The 22,576-nt window shown below is 46.7% G+C and overlaps 1 protein-coding gene across 2 annotated transcripts in view; it reads right to left on the reverse strand.

Moving 5' to 3' along the window:
- The window catches only part of P2RY6 (pyrimidinergic receptor P2Y6), a 142,399-nt gene extending 137,690 nt beyond the window's left edge, over window positions 1-4,709 (reverse strand). Inside the window, exons 1-2 of one of the 2 annotated variants that reach the window (XM_073661288.1) lie at window positions 4,421-4,709; window positions 3,930-4,002 (exon numbers count right to left, since the gene is read on the reverse strand). The gene's annotated coding sequence lies outside the window, so the exon portion shown is untranslated. The remainder of the gene's footprint in view (window positions 1-3,929; window positions 4,003-4,420) is intronic. The other variant, XM_073661287.1, reaches the window with a different exon arrangement.
- Window positions 4,710-22,576: the final 17,867 nt, after the last annotated feature.

Raw genomic sequence — 22,576 nt, forward strand, 5'->3', positions numbered from 1 at the left:
GGCTTCTCTGCAAATAGCCCTGATTACAAATCACTTCTCGTTTTGTGTACGCAGCTCCTATGCAGCAGATCTTTGTGCCTCCATAGGTAGAAACTACAAAGAAGCCCTGTGTAGTCCGATCCTGCAGCCATGTGTTACTGCACTCCCTCCTCTTATTGAGGCAGATGGGGGCAAGTAGCATAATACTACCGGACCAGACTACACGGGGATTGTTTGTAGTCTGTAACCATAGCGACACAAGTTTGCACGGGAGCTGTATACACATAACGATAGGAGATTTTATAAATCAAGCAAAGTTTTTTTATTATCCATTTTGCATAAGATGAGTTCCCAAAAGTTTGAAGACCCTTTAAGTTTAGCGTGAGCCTTCAGTGAGGAGGGGAGGAATTTTAGCAACTCATCGAACAGATCATGTTCGGGTGAACTCCAGATTATCAGGAGACGGTCCACCGGAATCTTATTGTGTATTGTTTGTTTTATTTTGCACTTTTTCAAACGTTCTAACTTTTCTTTTTCCAACTTTATAACCCACCTGCCGTACATTGAGCCTATTTGTTTATTAACAGGAGCAAAATGGGAATTCTTTAAATGCCGATCATAAGTGGATTTTTTTTTTTTAGGAGCCGCCTCTAAATGTACGTAAATATTAACTAACAACCCGACTCAGTACTTGTAGCTGTTACATTGGTAGATGCTGGGTCAGAAACTGTAACATAGGGGGCAGACAAAGCTGCATTGTTTAGAATTGTGAATTCCTAGATGATCCATAGAAAGCTGGGGGGAAACTGAAACACTCGGAGTCTTGAAATTGTGAATTCATATTTACTGACAAGACATCACTGGTTTATAATGAGCTGATTTCACAACCCAGAAATATTGCTGCCTGCACTTTAGGGAGGTGATCGTTAAGGGTGTATTCATACGCAGCAGTAATGGTGCAGTAATATGCAACACAAAAGTCACTGAGCTCCATTATTGTGATGGCTGAACGTTGCAATGTCAGAAACTGACCCCCATTGTAGAGCTGAGTGTCTGGTGCAGTGTTCGGTCACAGTACAGGTATATATATATATCATCAGGGAATTGCTGAACTAACGATTACACAATACTTTGTTATTATGGGAATTATCCTAATCAGCTGCTGGAGCAAAGATTTCACAGTTTTCTACTTATTGAAACCTATACTCTGGTACCCAGCACAGGAGCACCCGTGCCAACATCCTTCCTCCTTATTCTATGCCAAAAGGTCAGTGTATATATATATATATTTAGCGGGTGAAATAAGTATTGAACACGTCAGCAAATTTCTAAGTAAATCTTTTTCTGAAGGTGCTATTGACATGAAACTCTCACCAGATGTCAGTAACAATCCATCTAATCCACACAGGCAAAGAAATCACCAGAGATGTCCAAAAATTCAGTTAATCACCCGCTGTGTTGTGTGTGTGTGCATATATATATGTATGTGTGCTTGCTATAACTAAAGTAATAGTTATAATACTTGAAGGGAATGTTTAATTAGACAATGATCTCTTCTTTAAATCAAGTTTTTGTATTAAATGTATATATATATTTTTTTGGCAACATTTTTTTTATATTATAATCATTAATGAAAAACAAAATTAATAATCTTGCAATTTTCACACTGGCCACAGGACCTTTTTAGGCTCATCCTTCCTGTTCCTTCAGTAAGAGTTTTCAGCAGTTTCCTTATCAGCAGAGGCAGGGTTACAATAACACCTCTGCATACAGTAGATAACACAGGATCCACCATTCACAATAGGTGATGTCACAGCTCACCTCCTCCTCCTCCTGTGCAATGACTGATAACACCTCTATATACAGTAGATAAAACAGGATCCACCATTCACAATAGGTGATGTCACAGCTCACCTCCTCCTCCTGTACAATGACTGATAGCACCTCTATATACAGTAGATAACACAGGATCCACCATTCACAATAGCTGATATCACAGCTCACCTCCTCCTCCTCCTGTGCAATGACTGATAACACCGCTATATACAGTAGATAAGACAGGATCCACCATTCACAATAGGTGATGTCACAGCTCACCTCCTCCTCCTGTACAATGACTGATAACACCTCTATATACAGAAGATAACACATGATCCACCATTCACAATAGGTGATGTCACAGCTCACCTCCTCCTCCTGTACAATAACTGATAACACCTCTATATACAGTAGATAACACATGATCTACCATTCACAATAGGTGATGTCACAGCTTACCTCCTCCCCCTGTACAATGACTGATAACACCTCTATATACAGTAGATAACACAGGATCCACCATTCACAATAGGTGATGTCACAGCTCCCCTCCTCCTCCTCCTGTACAATGACTGATACCTCTATATACAGTAGATAACACAGGATCCACCATTCACAATAGGTGATATCACAGCTCACCTCCTCCTCCTCCTGTACAATGACTGATAACACCTCTATATACAGTAGATAACACAGGATCCACCATTCACAATAGGTGATATCACAGCTCACCTCCTCTTCCTCCTGTACAATGACTGATAACATCTTTATATACAGTAGATAACACAGGATCCACCATTCACAATAGGTGATGTCACAGCTCCCCTCCTCCTCCTCCTGTACAATGACTGATACCTCTATATACAGTAAATAACACAGGATCCACCATTCACAATAGGTGATGTCACAGCTCACCTCCTCCTCCTCCTCCTGTACAATGACTGATAACACCTCTATATACAGTAGATAACACAGGATCCACCATTCACAATAGGTGATGTCACAGCTCACCTCCTCCTCCTCCTGTATAATGACTGATAACACCTCTATATACAGTAGATAACACAGGATCCACCATTCACAATAGGTGATGTCACAGCTCACCTCCTCCTCCTCCTGTACAATGGCTGATAACACCTCTATAAACAGTAGATAACACAGGATCCACCATTCACAATAGGTGATGTCACAGCTCACCTCCTCCTCCTCCTGTACAATGGCTGATAACACCTCTATATACAGTAGATAACACACGATCCACCATTCACAATAGGTGATGTCACAGCTCACCTCCTCACCCTTCCTCCCTCCCTTGCAATGAGCTTTGCACACGATCATTAGATGCTTCAGTACAACACATAGGCTCGGAGTCTGTTTGTTGCACTTGTATATCTCCTAGCACAGCAGAAAGTTAGTCTAAAAGGGCTCAATGACTGGTGCAAGAACTGCTCTCCAAAAAAGATGTAGCTGGCAACCCACGGCATGGGACGCACGTCTCCAATAACCAAGAACCCACTTGGAAATGTAAAAGCAAACAATAGAAACAGACAGCGTCCATTCCGGTGGCGATGATGAAATAAAGATGTCTTTTATTCCGGCGGTGCGAGAACTGCAAAATTTCTTATTTTTATTTTTTTTTAAACAGATTGTGATATGTAAAAAGAAACATCGCTATTTGTTTAAATATGTTTTTTAAAAAGCTGATTAACACAGTAGGTGATTTTATGATGACGAATTCCCTTTAAATAACAATCATTAAAATGCGTGAATTCAGTGAATAAAATTGTATCAACATATAATAATTCTCCAACTTTACTCTGTATTTCAACTCTTCATACTGATTGCAGCAGAGGACAAAGTGAAATTGTATCCAGTCTAGACAATTCTCTGTGCACTTAGCACATCAGATGCTTAGAAATCTCTAGTCTTTGCAGATACTTTGTATCAGTATCAGTTTTATCAGTTTATTCTTTGTTATAAATATTGCCTGGAATGGATGCAAATGTAACAATCATCTCTGGATATTAACCTTATGGATATAAACAAGAACTTTCCCTTTCACTGACATTCATCTTTAACAGTGAGGTTAGCAGATCTCTACTTGCTGTTAGTGGATTGAAACATGTCCAGACCTCATGTATCTTAATACGGAGTTTTTGTCACTTTATGTTCAGATGCACAAAATGTGTTGCAGAAATTCTGTGCCTGAAAAAATTCAATCCGCGGCTGTGAAACACATGGATTTATATAGGTAAAAGAGACAGTTGCAATTTTTTTATATTGGGAATAACACATTACTAGCACAAATTTTACCAAATAGTTCTGATAGTTTGTTTTTGTTACAATGTATCAGTGCAGATAAAATGTGTCAGTCTACAGTCCAAACTGGACTGGATACAATTGTAACAAACCTTCAATTTTCTGGATGGATGTCTGTAAAATTTGGGATTAAAATAGGTCACAATTCCAACCTTCAGCTTGATATAGACCCCCCCTTTTAAAGATGATTATATTATATAAAATAGATGCAAATCTGATGAATTATCTAATCAGTCACATAAATAGGTGTAATGCCCCATAAGTACAGTAAGTGCGCAGTAAGTACAGACCAGCCCCCATTTACCTTAGAGCCGGGGGGGGGATCCTGGATTATCCTGACAGATGCAGCAAAGTCAAGTCCTGGAGATCTCCACCGCTCAGAACTGACAAGGTCATTACATGTAATCAGATCCCTATATAAATGCAGATGAGTGATCCCAGCCCTGGGCACCAGCACCTCCTGCAGACTGTGCCCCTTATTGTTCCTCCTTTAGGGGCTTCTCTGACTTCTCAGGACCCAGTACAATGAAGGTCTGCAGCCTCCCAGTCTACAAGTCCCTGGACTGCAGTTTACTTCCCCCCTCCCCTTTCTTACACAGAAACTGTCAATAGCTAAACTCAACACATGTAGGAGTGGACTGTATGCAGCTCCACTGCGGAGACGTGTCAGGTCCGTGCCAGGAAGGATCCATAAATGTCCTGGAGACAAGAAAATCTCTCCATTCCCTCATTCATAACTTTACTATAGAACAGTCCATGCAAAATAACCACAGAGTATTAAACCCAAAGGCCATACATAGCAAAACAAAGAGTGAGACCCATTTCCCACTGAGAGTACCCCCAGACGTGCCACCACTTCGCTAATGTTAATATACGTGACATAGATTCGATGTTCTGCATTGATTAATTTTTCATTTGTTGGTGTTAGAAGCTCTGATTTTTTGTTCGTTGACTTAATAAACCATATAATTCTCACTGCAACGGCACAAGAAGAAATAAGATTGTCTGCAGCCATCAAGTCACCACTAGGGGGAGCTCCCTGTACACAGAGATACATGATAAGATCCTGTCTGCAGCCACCACTAGGGGGAGCTCCCTGTATACAGAGATACATGAAAAGATTCGGTCTGCAGCCACCACTAGGGGGAGTTCCCTGTATACAGAGATACATGACAATATTCTGTCTGCAGCCATCAAGTCACCACTAGGGGGAGCTCCCTGTATACAGAGATACATGATAATATTCTGTCTGCAGCCATCACTAGGGGGAGCTCCCTGTATACAGAGATACATGATAAGATTCTGTCTGCAGCCACCACTAGGGGGAGCTCCCTGTATACAGAGATACATGATAAGATTCTGTCTGCAGCCACCACTAGGGGAAGCTCCCTGCATACAGAGATACATGATAAGATTCTGTCTGCAGCCACCACTAGGGGGAGCTCCCTGTATACAGAGATACATGATAAGATTCTGTCTGCAGCCACCACTAGGGGGAGCTCCCTGTATACAGAGATACATGATAAGATTCTGTCTGCAGCCACCACTAGGGGGAGCTCCCTGCATACAGAGATACATGATAAGATTATGTCTGCAGCCACCACTGGAGGGAGCTCCCTGTATACAGAGATACATGATAAGATTCTGTCTGCAGCCACCACTAGGGGGAGCTCCCTGTATACAGAGATACATGATAAGATTCTGTCTGCAGCCACCACTAGGGGGAGCTCCCTGCATACAGAGATACATGATAAGATTCTGTCTGCAGCCACCACTAGGGGGAGCTCCCTGTATACAGAGATACATGATAAGATTCTGTCTGCAGCCACCACTAGGGGGAGTCCCTGTATATAGAGATACATGATAAGATTATGTCTGCAGCCACCACTGGAGGGAGCTCCCTGTATACAGAGATACATGATAAGATTCTGTCTGCACCCACCACTAGGGGGAGTCCCTGTATATATAGATACATGATAAGATTCTGTCTGCAGCCACCACTGGAGGGAGCTCCCTGTATAGAGAGATACATGATAAGATCCTGTCTGCAGCCATCACTAGGGGGAGCTCCCTGTATACAGAGATACATGATAAGATTCTGTCTGCAGCCACCACTAGGGGGAGCTCCCTGTATACAGACATACATGATAAGATTCTGTCTGCAGCCACCACTAGGGGGAGCTCCCTGTATACAGAGATACAAGATAAGGTCCTGTCTGCAGCCACCACTAGGGGGAGTTCCCTGTATACAGAGATACTTGATGAGATTCTGTCTGCAGCTACCACTAGAGGGAGCTCCCTGTATACAGATATACATAATAAGATTCTGTCTGTAGCCACCACTAGAGGGAGCTCCCTGTATACAGAGATACGTGATAAGATCTTGTCTGCAGCCACCACTAGGGGGAGCTCCCTGCATACAGAGATACATGATAAGATTCTGTCTGCAGCCACAACTAGGGGGAGCTCCCTGTATACAGAGATACATGATAAGATTCTGTCTGCAGCCACCACTAGGGGGAGTCCCTGTATATAGAGATACATGATAAGATTCTGTCTGCAGCCACCACTGGAGGGAGCTCCCTGTATACAGAGATACATGATAAGATTCTGTCTGCACCCACCACTAGGGGGAGCTCCCTGTATACAGAGATATATGATAAGATTATGTCTGCAGCCACCACTAGGGGGAGTTCCCTGTATACAGAGATACATGATGAGATTCTGTCTGCAGCTACCACTAGGGGGAGCTCCCTGCATACAGAGATACATGATAAGATTCTGTCTGCAGCCACCACTAGGGGGAGCTCCCTGCATACAGAGATACATGATAAGATCCTGTCTGCAGCCACCACTAGGGGGAGCTCACTGTATACAGAGATACAAGATAAGCTCCTGTCTGCAGCCACCACTAGGGGGAGCTCCCTGCATACAGAGATACATGATAAGATTCTGTCTGCAGCCACCACTAGGGGGAGCTCCCTGCATACAGAGATACATGATAAGATCCTGTCTGCAGCCACCACTAGGGGGAGCTCCCTGTATACAGAGATACAAGATAAGGTCCTGTCTGCAGCCACCACTAGGGGGAGCTCCCTGCATACAGAGATACATGATAAGATCCTGTCTGCAGCCACCACTAGGGGGAGCTCCCTGCATACAGAGATACAAGAAAAGGTCCTGTCTGCAGCCACCACTAGGGGGAGTTTCCTGTATAGAGAGATACATGATGAGATTCTGTCTGCAGCTACCACTAGAGGGAGCTCCCTGTATACAGAGATACATGATAAGATCCTGTCTGCAGCTACCACTAGGGGGAGCTCCCTGTATACAGAGATACAAGATAAGGTCCTGTCTGCAGCCACCACTAGGGGGAGCTCCCTGCATACAGAGATACATGATAAGATTATGTCTGCAGCCACCACTAGAGGGAGCTCCCTGTATACAGAGATACGTGATAAGATCCTGTCTGCAGCCACCACTAGGGGGAGCTCCCTGCATACAGAGATACATGATAAGATCCTGTCTGCAGCCACCACTAGGGGGAGCTCCCTGTATACAGAGATACAAGATAAGGTCCTGTCTGCAGCCACCACTAGGGGGAGCTCCCTGCATACAGAGATACATGATAAGATCCTGTCTGCAGCCACCACTAGGGGGAGCTCCCTGCATACAGAGATACAAGATAAGGTCCTGTCTGCAGCCACCACTAGGGGGAGTTTCCTGTATAGAGAGATACATGATGAGATTCTGTCTGCAGCTACCACTAGAGGGAGCTCCCTGTATACAGAGATACATGATAAGATCCTGTCTGCAGCCACCACTAGGGGGAGCTCCCTGTATACAGAGATACAAGATAAGGTCCTGTCTGCAGCCACCACTAGGGGGAGCTCCCTGCATACAGAGATACATGATAAGATTATGTCTGCAGCCACCACTAGAGGGAGCTCCCTGTATACAGAGATACGTGATAAGATCCTGTCTGCAGCCACCACTAGGGGGAGCTCCCTGCATACAGAGATACATGATAAGATCCTGTCTGCAGCCACCACTAGGGGGAGCTCCCTGTATACAGAGATACAAGATAAGGTCCTGTCTGCAGCCACCACTAGGGGGAGTTTCCTGTATAGAGAGATACATGATGAGATTCTGTCTGCAGCTACCACTAGAGGGAGCTCCCTGTATACAGAGATACATAATAAGATTCTGTCTGTAGCCACCACTAGGGGGAGCTCCCTGTATACAGAGATACGTGATAAGATCCTGTCTGCAGCCACCACTAGGGGGAGCTCCCTGCATACAGAGATACATGATAAGATTCTGTCTGCAGCCACCACTAGGGGGAGCTCCCTGTATACAGAGATACATGATAAGATTCTGTCTGCAGCCACCACTAGGGGGAGTCCCTGTATATAGAGATATATGATAAGATTCTGTCTGCAGCCACCACTAGGGGGAGCACCCCATATACAGAGATACATGATAAGATTCTGTCTGCACCCACCTCTACGGGGAGTCCCTGTATATAGAGATACATGATAACATTCTGTCTGCAGCCACCACTGGAGGGAGCTCCCTGTATACAGAGATACATGATAAGATTCTGTCTGCAGCCACCACTAGGGGGAGCTCCCTGTATACAGAGATACAAGATAAGGTCCTGTCTGCAGCCACCACTAGGCGGAGTTCCCTGTATACAGAGATACATGATGAGATTCTGTCTGCAGCTACCACTAGAGGGAGCTCCCTGTGTCCAGAGATACATAATACAATTCTGTCTGTAGCCACCACTAGGGGGAGCTCCCTGTATACAGAGATACAAGATAAGGTCCTGTCTGCAGCCACCACTAGGGGGAGTTCCCTGTATACAGAGATACATGATGAGATTCTGTCTGCAGCCACCACTAGGGGGAGCTCCCTGTATACAGAGATACATGATAAGATCCGGTCTGCAGCCACCACTAGGGGGAGCTCCCTGTATACAGAGATGCATGATAAGATTCTGTCTGCAGCCACCACTAGGGGGAGCTCCCTGCATACAGAGATACATGATAAGATTTAGTCTGCAGCCACCACTAGGGGGAGCTCCCTGCATACAGAGATACATGATAAGATCCTGTCTGCAGCCACCGCTAGGGGGAGCTCCCTGTATACAGAGATACATGATAAGATCCTGTCTGCAGCCACCACTAGGGGGAGCTCCCTGTATACAGAGATACATTATAAGATCCTGTCTGCAGTCACCACTCGGGGGAGCTCCCTGTATACAGATATACATGATAAAAGTCTGTCTGCAGCCACCACTAGGGGAAGCTCCCTGTATACAGAGATATATTATAAGATCCTGTCTGCAGTCACCACTAGGGGGAGCTCCCTGTATACAGATATACATGATAAGAGTCTGTCTGCAGCCACCACTAGGGGGAGCTCCCTGTATACAGAGATACATGATAAGGTCCTGTCTGCAGCCACCACTAGGGGGAGCTCCCTGTATACAGAGATACATGATAAGATCCTGTCTGCAGTCACCACTAGGGGGAGCTCCCTGTATACAGAGATACATGACAAGATTCTGTCTGCAGTCACCACTAGGGGGAGCTCCCTGTATACAGATATACATGATAAGAGTCTGTCTGCAGCCACCACTAGGGGGAGCTCCCTGTATACAGAGATATATGATAAGATCCTGTCTGCAGTCACCACTAGGGGGAGCTCCCTGTATACAGAGATACATGACAAGATTCTGTCTGCAGTCACCACTAGGGGGAGCTCCCTGTATATAGATATACATGATAAGAGTCTGTCTGCAGCCACCACTAGGGGGAGCTGCCTGTATACAGAGATACATGATAAGATCCTGTCTGCAGCCACCACTAGGGGGAGCTCCCTGTATACAGAGATACATGATAAGATTCTGTCTGCAGCCACCACTAGGGGGAGCTCCCTGCATACAGAGATACATGATAAGATTCTGTCTGCAGCCACCACTAGGGGGAGCTCCCTGTATACAGAGATACATGATAAGATTCTGTCTGCAGCCACCACTAGGGGGAGCTCCCTGTATACAGAGATACATGATAAGATCCTGTCTGCAGCCTCCACTAGGGGGAGCTCCCTGTATACAGAGATACATGATAAGATCCTGTCTGCAGCCTCCACTAGGGGGAGCTCCCTGTATACAGAGATACATGATAAGATCCTGTCTGCAGCCTCCACTAGGGGGAGCTCCCTGTATACAGAGATACATGATAAGATTCTGTCTGCAGCCACCACTAGGGGGAGCTCCCTGTATACAGAGATACATGATAAGATTCTGTCTGCAGCCACCACTAGGGGGAGCTGCCTGTATACAGAGATACATGATAAGATCCTGTCTGCAGCCACCACTAGGGGGAGCTCCCTGTATACAGAGATACATGATAAGATTCTGTCTGCAGCCACCACTAGGGGGAGCTCCCTGTATACAGAGATACATGATAAGATTCTGTCTGCAGCCACCACTAGGGGGAGCTCCCTGTATACAGAGATACATGATAAGATCCTGTCTGCAGCCTCCACTAGGGGGAGCTCCCTGTATACAGAGATACATGATAAGATCCTGTCTGCAGCCTCCACTAGGGGGAGCTCCCTGTATACAGAGATACATGATAAGATCCTGTCTGCAGCCTCCACTAGGGGGAGCTCCCTGCACAAGGATTTATAGAATAGTTGGTCTCAGAACAGGTCCCATAGTAATTATGTGTTCTGTCTTTGCGGTAGCTTCTGGCTTCTACGTAAAATCAGTAATAGAACCCCCACCCACATGCTATTTATAAAATGGTCCTTGCTGTGACCTAAAACTTTGGTGACTAAGAAAAAATGTTGAAGGGTATGTTTATTATTGCAACCACAAGTTCTATACACAATACAGTTAAGAAAAATAAACAAATAAAAAATAAATAAAATCATGTTTAATTGCAATTTTTTTAGGTGCATTGGAGAAAAAAAAATTGCTAAGGGTTCCACATCTTTTTGACAAAATCTAAAAATTATTTTTTTTTCCGCAGAAGATCCCTTTAATTTTTACTATTTGTAAACCAATTTTTTAGTAACATTAACATTGGAAATGTTTAAAATCACAATGATCAATCTCCAGCATTGAAGTGAAGGCAGTAAATAAGACAGTGGAAGAATCACATTTTGCAGGGTCTGCTGATATCGACCGCTCAGGAATTCCTGATATTTGCCCTATTTTCCATTTCAGCTGTGTCAGATATTAAAAAAAGAAACTTTTCCCTCTTATCGCCCCATGTGTGGAATGCAGACACGTGAATGTACTGAGGACATAAGATCATATTTTGTAGCTTTGAGTGTGATTTAATCTATAAAAATATATATTTTTTCCATATATTTTGGTTCAGCAAAATTGAGATTTCTGGAGGTAGAAGGGGTGGAGTTAAATATTAGCAGCATAACCCCTTAAAATCTGACACTTAAGGCAGAATTGACAAAAAAAATGTAATGAAGCGACAACATGGAACCTTCGTCCAATGGACAATTGATTGTACATCCACATCGATATTATGTGATCACGTGATGTTACTTTTGGAAAGACCTGGGATCAGCGGTGCGAGAAGAACCCCTAATCAATGAGATAGGAGAATTACAATTTTTTTGTTCTTATTTTAAATATTCAATTATTTATTTCACAAAATTCATTTAATGACTTAAAGGACAATTCTAAGCTTAAAGAGAACCTGGTGAAAAACGGGTAGGTTTTGTTCTTATTTTATTCCCGCTGCTCCCCTGAGTTTTCCACTTTTCTCTTTTTTTAAATTCCTTCGTTCTGGAGATATGGGGCCTATTTATTTAGCGCTAATTTTTATAGTATTTTCCAATGACGCATTTCTCACAGGATTCCCTTGGAACGTGTTTTTAGGCTGCTCTGCATAATTACCTTGTGAATCACTCCCCCTTGGTAAAGACCATTTGGGAAGATGTGGGGACTGTGTAGAGTGGAGCTATGGGGACATCATACTGTTTATATTAAAGCTGTGGGGACATTATACTGTGTAAAGGGGAGCTGTGGTGTCACACAAGGTATGGGAAAGACTTAGTGCAACACAAAGAAGAGGGAAAGGGAGCCCAGACTCTAGGGAAAGGGGGGAAGTGGAGACCTCCTAGGTTGATCTATCATCACCCTGTCTCCCCTAATGTCCCTGTATTGGCTCTTCATCAATTGCGGCACGCGTACCTCGCCCAGTCATTCCATTGTGTATGGCTAAGGCTAGGGAAGGGAGGAGATGAGTACTAGTCAATCTCCACTAAACACTATAGACAACAGGGGTAGATGAACAGGGGGAAATTGCTTAGCTTTAGATGAACTACAGACAAATGCGCACACGTCCTCAAGCTCCAGAGAGGACAAAGTACTGCTCTTGCTAAAGCTTTCACAAGTAGTAATGAATATCACCGGCACCTCCCTTTGAAACACAGCAGGTATTTATACACCCAAGAAGGGTGTTAATTAGCCAGAGGGAGTTAGGCGCTGGGTCCTAGAGACAGACTCTAAGAAAATGTCTGTAATGCCGAACGTAGAGATCTCCTGTAACCAACTGCAGGTCGACTGTCTGTCACCTCTGACACACCTGTGACAGTACCCCCTCCCCTATGAGTGGCCTCCGAACACTCAGGAGCAGGTTTCTCAGGATAAGAGGTGTGGAATGAGCGAACCAACCTGGGAGCATTCATCTCTTGACGCTGAAACCCACATTATCTCCTCTGGACCATAGCCTTTCCAGTACACCAAGTATTGTAGAGAACGACGTTGGAGACGAGAATCTACAATCCTCAAAATCTGGAACTCCAGATTACCATCAACCATTACTGGGGGCAGTGGTACTCGTGAGGGCTCAAGAGGTTCCACATACTTTTTGAGTAAGGACCTGTGGAACACGTTGTGGACCTTAAGGGCCTGAGGAAGTTCAAGACGAAATGCTGCTGGGTTATTTTATTGACGGCGGTTATTCTATAGGGACCAATAAACCTAGGTCCCAGCTTCCTAGAAGGAACTTTCAATCTTGTATTCCTGGTAGACAACCACACAAAGTCATTCACATTCAAGTCCGGACCTGGCAAGGGTTTTCTGTCAGCCATACATTTATTCCTGTCTCCCATGATCTTTAGATTACTCAGGACACCCTGCCATACTGGGGAGAGCGATGAAGCAAGCTGTTCCTCCTCAGGAACTCGGGAAGCTCCTCTCCCACTAAAGGTACCAAACTGTGGGTGATAACCGTATGCACCGAAGAACGGTGACGTGCCAGTGGGTTCTTGAGATGATTATTAATGTCAAATTCTGCTAGCTGTAAGTAGGATGCCCAATCCCCCTGATTTTTGGAGACGAAACACCTGAGTTAGGTCTCCAAACTGTGATTGACAAGCTTGGTCTGACCATTTGACTGAGGGTGAAAGGCAGAGGAAAAGGACAGCTGCACCCCTAGTCGAGAGCAGAATGCCTTCCAGAACTTAGAAACAAACTGGGTCCCCCGATCTGACACCACATCGGAGGGAACCCCGTGAAGCTTCACTATCTCATTTATGAACACCTGAGCAAGTGTGTTGGCATTTGGAAATGCAGGCAATGCGACGAAGTGAACCATTTTACTGAACCTATCTACTACCACCAAGACAAGTGTGTCCATAGCCTACTAGGGATAGGTAGCGGAAGATGAGTACCAGAAGGATGGGTAAGCGAAATCGTAGAACACGCACAAATACTACAAGCAGCTACATGTTCAATTACATCCCGATGCAACACCGGCCACCAAAAATAACAAAAGAGGAGGTCCGCAGTTGCCTTACCACCTGGATGCCCGGCAAGCACAGAGTTATGAGGTTCCTTAATTACTTTGCGGCGCAGATTAGATGGTACAAGTAACCTTCCTGAAGGGCAGGAGGCAGGGGCGTCCCCCTTCGCCTCCAACACCTCACCCTCCAGTTCAGGATACAGTGCCGAAATGACTACCCCTTTCTGTAATATGGGGGAAGGGTTCTCATGGTCACCACCACCAGGGAAGCTCCGGGACAAAGCATCAGCCTTGACATTTTTGACCCTTGGACGAAAAGTGACAACAAAATTGAACCTAGTAAAAAACAGGGACAATCTGGCTTGCCTAGGGTTTAGACGTTTAGCTGACTGGAGATAAGATAGGTTCTTATGGTCAGTAATAACAGTAATAGGATGGACAGCCCCCTCCAACCAATGTTGCCATTCCTCGAATGCCAATTTGATCGCCAAAAGTTCCCTATTACCCACGTCATAATTTCTCTCAGCCGAAGACTATTTTTTTTTAGAAAAGAAGGCGCATGGATGCCATTTACCAGGGGACGAACCCTGGGACAACACAGCCCCAACCCCCACCTCCGAAGCATCGAACTCCACAATAAAGGGTTGGGAAACATCTTGTTGACTGAGTATAGGTGCAGTGGCAAAATGATTCTTTAAGAAAGAAAAAGCCTGGAGGGAAGCATCCGACCATTTGGAAAAATCAGACCCCTTCTTAGTCATGTCAGTAAGGGGTTTCACTACAACAGAGTAATTTTGGATGAATTTCCTGTAAAAATTAGTAAAGTCCAGAAAACGTTGTAGGGCTTTCAGGTTCTCGGGATGTTCCCAGTCAAGGACTGCACGGATGTTCTCCAGATCCATCTGAAAACGCGAAGATGACAACAAGTACCACAAAAACTGCACCTCCTGAACAGCAAAAACATATTTTTCCAGTTTGGCATAAAGTTTGTTATCCCTTAATATCTGGAGCACCTGCTTAACATGCCCCCGATGAGTCTCAAAATCAGGTGAGTAAATCAAAATATCGCCCACCAAATGATGGAAAATCGTTTATCAAGGCGTATGGCCAACGACATGGCCGCCTCCAAGGACTGAGGGGTTTCATATACTGTCAAGGCATCTTTCAACCTTTGAGTAAGCCTCTCACAAAATTGGCTTCTAAGGGCTGAGTCATTCCATTTGGAATCCGTCGCCCATCTACGGAATTCAGATCTGTACGTCTCCACTGACCGATTCCCCTGCTGAAGGCGACGTAGCTTAGACTCAGCCAAGGCGACTCAGTCAGGGTCATCATAGATGAGGGCCAGAGCCCCGAAAAACCCCTCCACAGACTGGAGACAAACCGAGTCCTGCGGTAAAGAAAACACCCATGACCAACGATCCCCCTGCAGTAGAGAGATCACAATACCAACCCGTTGCTCCAAGGGCAACCTTGGGTTCAGGCTGGGCAGGCCTACCTGCAGAGACCCCCACATTAGCGACCAGTAGCCGCTGATGTTGCTGCTGAACCTCACAGCGGAGGTCACTCACCTCCAGGGACAGACAGTGGAACTGCTCTGCGAGCTCTGCAACTGAACCCATACCAAGGGAGAAAGGAAACAAAAAGTGCACGTCCAAAAACACACAGGGTGTCAGATTTTTTTTTTTTTCCCTTTTCAAAATGTGCTCGGCTGGAGATAATGTCATGCAAGGTGCGGGAAAGACTTAGTGCAACACAAAGGGAAGAGGGAAAGGGAGCCTAGATTTTAGGGAAAGGGGGGAAGTGGAGACCTCCTAGTCTGGTCTAGTGTCACCCTGTCTCCCCTAACGACCCTATGCGTATGCCGCATGCGTACCTCGTCCTGTCTTTCCCTGGCATATGGCTAAGGTTAGGGAAGGGAGGAGATGCGTGACGCACCCCCTGGGCCGAGGGGATACCCGGAGCCGGGCCTTGTAGATGCTGGGGGTTGTAGTCACCGTGGCGGCGACCCGGTCCGTGACCCAGGGCGGTCAAACCAAGGGGGTAGTCAATTTGTGTGAGGTTAATGTCCGACTACGCCACCTGTGGATTGCGGTTATTAGGAACCGCCACTCCGGAACAGACCGCTGAAGCTGATGGTGTGCGCAGCTAGGTGATGTGACTCCCCACAGGAGGAGTGTACCTTCAGGGCAGCGTGCGTGAATGATGGCGGTGGTTGTGCGCGGGAGCGGCAGTAACGACTCAGAGTCTTGGCAGTGCAGTTCAGGGTCTTTACTGATGGCAATTATTAAGGCCCCGCCGGGAGTACTGGCTAGCAATGAAGGCCTGGCCGGTCTGAGAGCAAACTAAGAGTTCCGCTGGCCGGGTGGAGTTGTAGGCCTGCCGTTCTGACTGCACTCTTTCTGGCTATCCCGCTGTAGTCGTGTGGTAGCCCACGTCCCTGAGTGTACCGTGTGGTGCTCACCCGTATGGCTGGCGACTTGGGCCCTTGGTATTCCTCGCTCCTCTGTGGCGGTACCAGTCCCCTTCGTGTGGCTGAGCCTCCGGGCTTCCTATGGCCAGAGGACCTGAAATCCCCTGCCGTGTGGTTTCTGCTGCTGGGTGTATAATCCCCACAGCCTCGGACTCCGGTGTCCGGTCTCCTGTGTCTCTGGCCAGGACTAGCTTTTACCAGCTCCAGTCCCTGGCTCTCTGCTCTGTCTTGCCTACACGGCTCCTTGCTTGCTGCTCTGTCCCTGTCTCTGGAACTACTACTCTAACCCCGCCCCAGATCCAGTTTATAAAGGGCAGGATCCTCCCCTTCCTGGCCTGGGGCAGGAGGTGATGAATGTAAAGCACTCCTGACCAGGAAACTCCTGCTTGCTCTCAGACATGGTATTGCTACCACTGTGGCAACCAGACCCCCTGGGGTGCCACATGAGTCGATCTCCTCTAAACACTATAGACAACAGGAGTGGACAAACAGAGGGAAATTGCTTAACTTTAGACGAATCCAGACAAATGTGCACACGTCCTCAAGCTCCAGAGAGGACGAAGTACTGCTCTTGCTAAGCCTTCACAAGTAGTAATGAATATCGCCGGCACCTCCCTCTGAAACACAGCCGGTATTTATACACCCAGGCAGGGTGTTAATTAGCCATAGGGAGGTAGCCGCTGGGTCCTAGAGCTAGCCTCTAAGAAGATGTCTGTAATGCCAAATGTAGAGATCTCCTGCAACCAACTGCAAGGCGACTGTCTGTCACCTCTGACGCACCCGTGACATGTGGGGACATCGTACTGTTTACATTGAAGGTGTGGTGACATCATACTGCGTATATTGAAGCTGTGGAACATCGTACTGTGGGGACATCGCACTGTGGGGACATCGTACTGTGGGGACATCGTACTGTGGGGACATTGTACTGTTTATAGTGAAGCTGTAGGGACATCGTACTGTTTATAGTGAAGCTGTAGGGACATCGTACTGTTTATATTGAAGGTGTGGTGACATCATACTGTGTAGAGTGGAGCTGTGGGGACATCATACTGTTTATACTGAAGCTGTGAGGACATCGTACTGTGAATAGGAAAGTTGTACAGGGGGGAACTAAAGGAACATTATTAAATGTTAAGTGGGCATTTATTGTTATATGGCACTCAGGGTATTGTGACTGTCTAAGGGGCACACAGGGGACTTTCTAGGGGGAAAAATGTGGGTACTGTTTGCTATGACACTTACACAGAGCATTGATATTTTATATGGAGCAATTTTACCATCTACAGTAGATGGCACAAAGGAGGGAGGCATTTCACTTTCTGAGGGGCACAGTGGTGGCATTATTATGTGGGGCAGTATAAGGAGCGCTGTTATTGTAGCACACAGCAGGTGCAGTAATGGGGGCACATACGGCAGCAGCGGCTCAGTACTGGGGTATCAGCAGGATGAGGGGTTTGAGCAGGTTGGGGATAGATGGAGACGGTGCTGGAAATGTGAGAAGTCAGATGTGTCTTTGTTGTAATTTCCGTAGACAAGTTGAGGCTGGAAGAAGCTGTCGCGTCGGTCTGAAGAAGATGGAAAAGACGGGAAAAAGAATGACTCCATCAGAAAGATTGTCAGCTGTAAGTCACCATCTATAACTGTACTGTAATATCTTATATGTTCTGCAGGACTGTTATCTACATCTATATGGTCACCATATGGCGGTAATATCACTGTTGGTCTGTGCATAGTTATTTATTCTCGGTAACAGCGCGGTCATCTGCTGAGGTTCCCCTATACCCACGATTAGGGCATGCCACCATAATCAGGGTTACCTGGTTAGGGGCCACTCAGATGTTTTGTCCCCCCCCCCCCATGCTGAACCCCTAGCTACGCTATGTCTTGCACATTTGGCTGCTCATGTTATTGGAGATAAGTGGCTACCTGACATCTCAGGTGACGTTTATCTCCAGTAAGAAACAAGTATTGATGTGGAAAAACCGGTAATTGACATGTCTTCAGTTCCCACTAAGTACAGATAGTTGGTGGCAGCCATCACTATGGTTCACCCCTGTGTGTAACCGCTCATTGACACTGGAACTTCACTTTTCGCACTTATCACTTTCTTCCTCCTCGATCTCTTGTCAGATTATAATCAACAAATCTCATGTCTGTTTCCTGACTGATTCACATATGAACAACCTCCACCAAACGCACCCACCCCCAGAGCTATCCATAGACGTTGAGCTCTATGTAACCCCCTTTACACACTATTGGGGCTTCCAGTGGTCAGATCCACCCCATTCAGCCATATCTTACGACACTGGTCACTGGGGCCTCACCACAAGTCATGGTGGTGATCATGGCACCAATGATTTTGGAATTTTTTAGAGTAAGAGTAATGGATTTTACACGATTTTTCATATTTTGATCATTATTTGTAGACATTAAGTCCCAATATCATAAATTGCTACAAAAAAAGCATGTAGATATTGTAATGCAGCGACTTGCTGGCATTACGGTAATGGTCCAGGATGTGTTTTACATGACCATGTACCTTCCCCTTCAGGTGACTGGTCACATGACTGTGACATAGCACAGGTCCTGCGCGCACAGAATGTCTGTCTGATCACATGACTGTGACATCAGCAAGGTCCTGTCAGTGTGTGTGCGTGTGTGCGCACGGGATGCATATATAAAGCCTGCTTGATGGGAGACAGGTGTGTTCTGTGAGAGAGGCGTAAGGCCTGTTCCTGTGTGTGTGGGACACCGACCGTGTGAGGCCTAGTGAGGCCAAGTGAAGCCTGGTGCCTGAAAGGTCGAGACTGGATCCTGTGTGGATGCTAGTGGCCTCGGAAGGCAGAGGCTTGATGAAGAGTCCTGAAAGGCAGAGCCTGGATCCTGTGTGGATGTCAGTGGCCTTTGAGGGAACGACGGCTGGAGACCCCTACCTGGGAAGCCGCAGAGCCACAGTGGTGGCAAGCCTAATGGACTGCAGCAGCTAAACCCGGCAAAGGTAATACACTGTGTTATATGGACATTAATATGGACGTTGCTATGTTATTACCTTGCTGAAGGCTGTACCTGGAGCAAGTGGGCCGGTCTGCCACTTGGCTCGTGAACATTATATATATATGTGTGTGTTGGCATGCCACTGAGTTGGACCCGGTGAACTGTGGTTTATGAAGTGCAATAAACTGCACCATTATGAAATACCGGAAGGACATTGCTGGTGTGCTTTGATTTACCCGGTGCAGCGAGTATCCCCCATTATGATGACTAGTGCTGCCTTACATATGGTTCGAGAATGCGGGCAACTGCAGCCCGGTTGCTAGCGGCAACGACAGCCCGGTTGCTGGGGGCAGCTGCAGTCCGGTTGCTGGGGGCAACTGCAGTCTGGTTGCTTGAGGCAACTGCAGCCCGGTTGCTAGGGGCAACGGCACAGGACGAGTGTGGATTAAAGCATCTGGCTGCAACTCGGTGGGGTTGCGAAGATTGGCGTCGCACTCAAACCTGGTTTGCTGCGGCTCGGCGGGGCTCACGAAGTTTAAAGCATCTGGCTGCAACTCGGCGGGGTTGCGAAGGTTGTCGTCGCACTCAAATCCGGTTTCGCTGTGGCTCGGCGGGGCCATGAAGATTATTCCGGGGAGAGCGGTGTGTGAATAGTGTCCTGAGGAAATGCAGGAGCAGATTAAAATGGCTGTGAATGGAGCAGCAACTGAGTCTGAAGCTATTGAGCGATTAGAGCGATTAAAGTGCCTGTTAAAACCGGAGCAGGTATTTGAGAAACGTCTACTGGACATGAAACTGGACATGGTGCAGGAACCACAGGAGCTGTGGGCACCATATAGAATGGCGGCAGTGGACCATTCCTTGAACTCTCCGGGGGCGCCCTTGTTGTCCCAGAGTGCCCGGGGAGGTGGTAAGAGCTGTTGTGAACTGAGTCCTAAGACTATTGTTGATTTTTCTTGTAAAAATTTCCCTGCCGATGTGGTTGTTAAAAAGGGGGCGGAGTCTAAAAAGGGGCGGTTGTTCAAAACAGCGTGGAGGATAGAAAATCAAAAAAAATTACTGGTGGTGGGTTGGTACCTCCTAAAAATGACAATGTGACCGTTGATAACGGGGTAGCTCCAGTAAAAGGGGTGACGTCAAAGTGGGAGGTGACCTGTTGGTCCACAACACCATGGGGAGTGACACAGACCCCGTAGCTGACGGTGACACTGCGAAAGTAGAAGGAGAGGTCAGTCAGGAGGGGCTAGACGAAGTGAGAAAGTCCCCATTGCGTAGACGGCGCAAGGGCCACAAAAAGGTTACTCCTGTAGACTTGGCTGAAAATGAAAATAAAGAGAATGTAGTACTGTGTGCCTTTGCTTCAAGTGTGGATCCTCCAATAGAGGTAGAAGAGGAGGTGATGTTGCCAGTAGCAACCTCCGGTACGGTACCGAGTCAGAAGGATCTGACAGCCCTGAAAGAGGAGGCGGCCAGTCGTGACCAAGAGCTGGAGCCTATCAGCCAGCAGGGTCAGAGTGACGTGCAGCAATTATGTGAAAACCTGGGGAACGTGTCCTCAGACCAGTTGATCCTGGAGTCTGAACAGCAGAAATTACACCAGCTTATGAGGAACTGGCAGCGAGACGTGGAGCAAAGCCACGTGGAAATTAACCAGTGGAAGGAAATGTTCTACGGAATTAAGGAGGACCGCCGCAAAATCAAGGAGGAGGTTTTTCAATTAGAGATTGACAAAGCGGTGTGTGAAGATGAGTTATGCGAGGTGAAAGATCGCTTCTCCCTGGTACAGTTAGAGCTGTCTGCCCTCAAAGAGGCGCTGCAGCATGAAGTTGCTGGGCGTGAACAAAACCTAGAACGACTGCGCGAACAGTTCCACCAGAAACTGTGTGACTCCAAGAAGGAGTGCGATGAAAAGTTCGGTAAGGAACTGCAACAACGTAAGAGAGATTATGAGGATCTCCTCAAGGTTAAAGTAAAACTAGAGGAGGATAAGGCAGGTGCAGAGCATGTGCGCCAAGTGGTTGAGACCAATCTGCAAGACACCCGTGATGAAAATGGTGATCTCTGCAGGAAGACCCTAGGTCTGGAAGCTCAGGTGAAGGAGCTACAGATGTTCTGTGATACTCTCCAGAGGGCGGTGACGTGCCTTAAGGAAACAGTCAGCAAGATGGAAGCTGAGATGGAAAAGATGGAGGAGTCTATCGGAGAAGCCACAGACCAGGGCCAGGAGTTGGCCGCTGGTGATGGGAGGTATGAAGCAGATACCTCCTCGAGTGATGTGAGCTCGGATGATTCGGGGGATGTAGGAGCCGAGATCAAGGAGCTCAAGGAGTCGCTACAAACCCATTGGAAGCAGGAAGAGCTTCAGAGACGGGCCGCTGAGAGGCGAGTGGCGGAGCTAGAGGAAGAAGTTTCCGGGCTCAAAAGTCGCCTGACAAAGTATCACTCAGTGAACGAGGCCTTCTTGGAGAAGGAAAAGGGCGAACACGTTGCACTCACTCCCTTATAACATGAGAAGGTGGACCTGAGGAGAGCTAAGAGAGTTTTAACCACAGATAAACATGAGATGGAAGTGGTCAAGACGAAAATTCGTGAATTTGTAGCTGTGAGTCAGCTCAGGGGAAGCATACAGGGTGAAGAAGCTGGAGGTCAGTTGCCCCTGAAACCTGAGCTGGTTGATCGTCTGGAAACCACTGGTGAGACCGAAACGTCTCGGTACAAGTGCCTCGTAGATGTACCCGAGGATTTGAGGGAAGAATGCACCAGTCAGTCCGTGCATGAGAAGTTTAAGAAGGCCGTGGGAGCCTGTAAGGTGTACTTGACCTCAGCAGCTAAACAGCTGGTGGTCCTGTCCACGGCCGAAGTCACAGTGAAGAGGGTGGCTATCCTAAGTGACATGCACTGGCGATGTATTCGCACGAAGCGGTTTCTCCGGTTGAAGACGGAACAAGCCGTTAGACAACTGGAGTTGATGAGGAAAGCTCACAGTATGCGTGAAGAGGTCATCCGGGTGCCTTATGTTCTAGCGAGGAAGCTCGTTGGGAGAAATGGTCGAGCCATGCAGATGATGGTCAAGAGAAGTCTGGTGTGGTGAAAGTAAGCAGTCCATGTGATCGTCAGGACTGGATACTAGACGAAGACGGCATGGTATCATTCTCCGCTGTAGGAACAGAAGAAAGCCTGGGATATATGCACATGCTGTTGG

This window comes from Phyllobates terribilis, unplaced genomic scaffold (assembly GCF_046119375.1).
Source record: "Phyllobates terribilis strain yellow unplaced genomic scaffold, ASM4611937v1 Scaffold_2__4_contigs__length_985480577, whole genome shotgun sequence".
NCBI lineage: Eukaryota > Metazoa > Chordata > Amphibia > Anura > Dendrobatidae > Phyllobates > Phyllobates terribilis.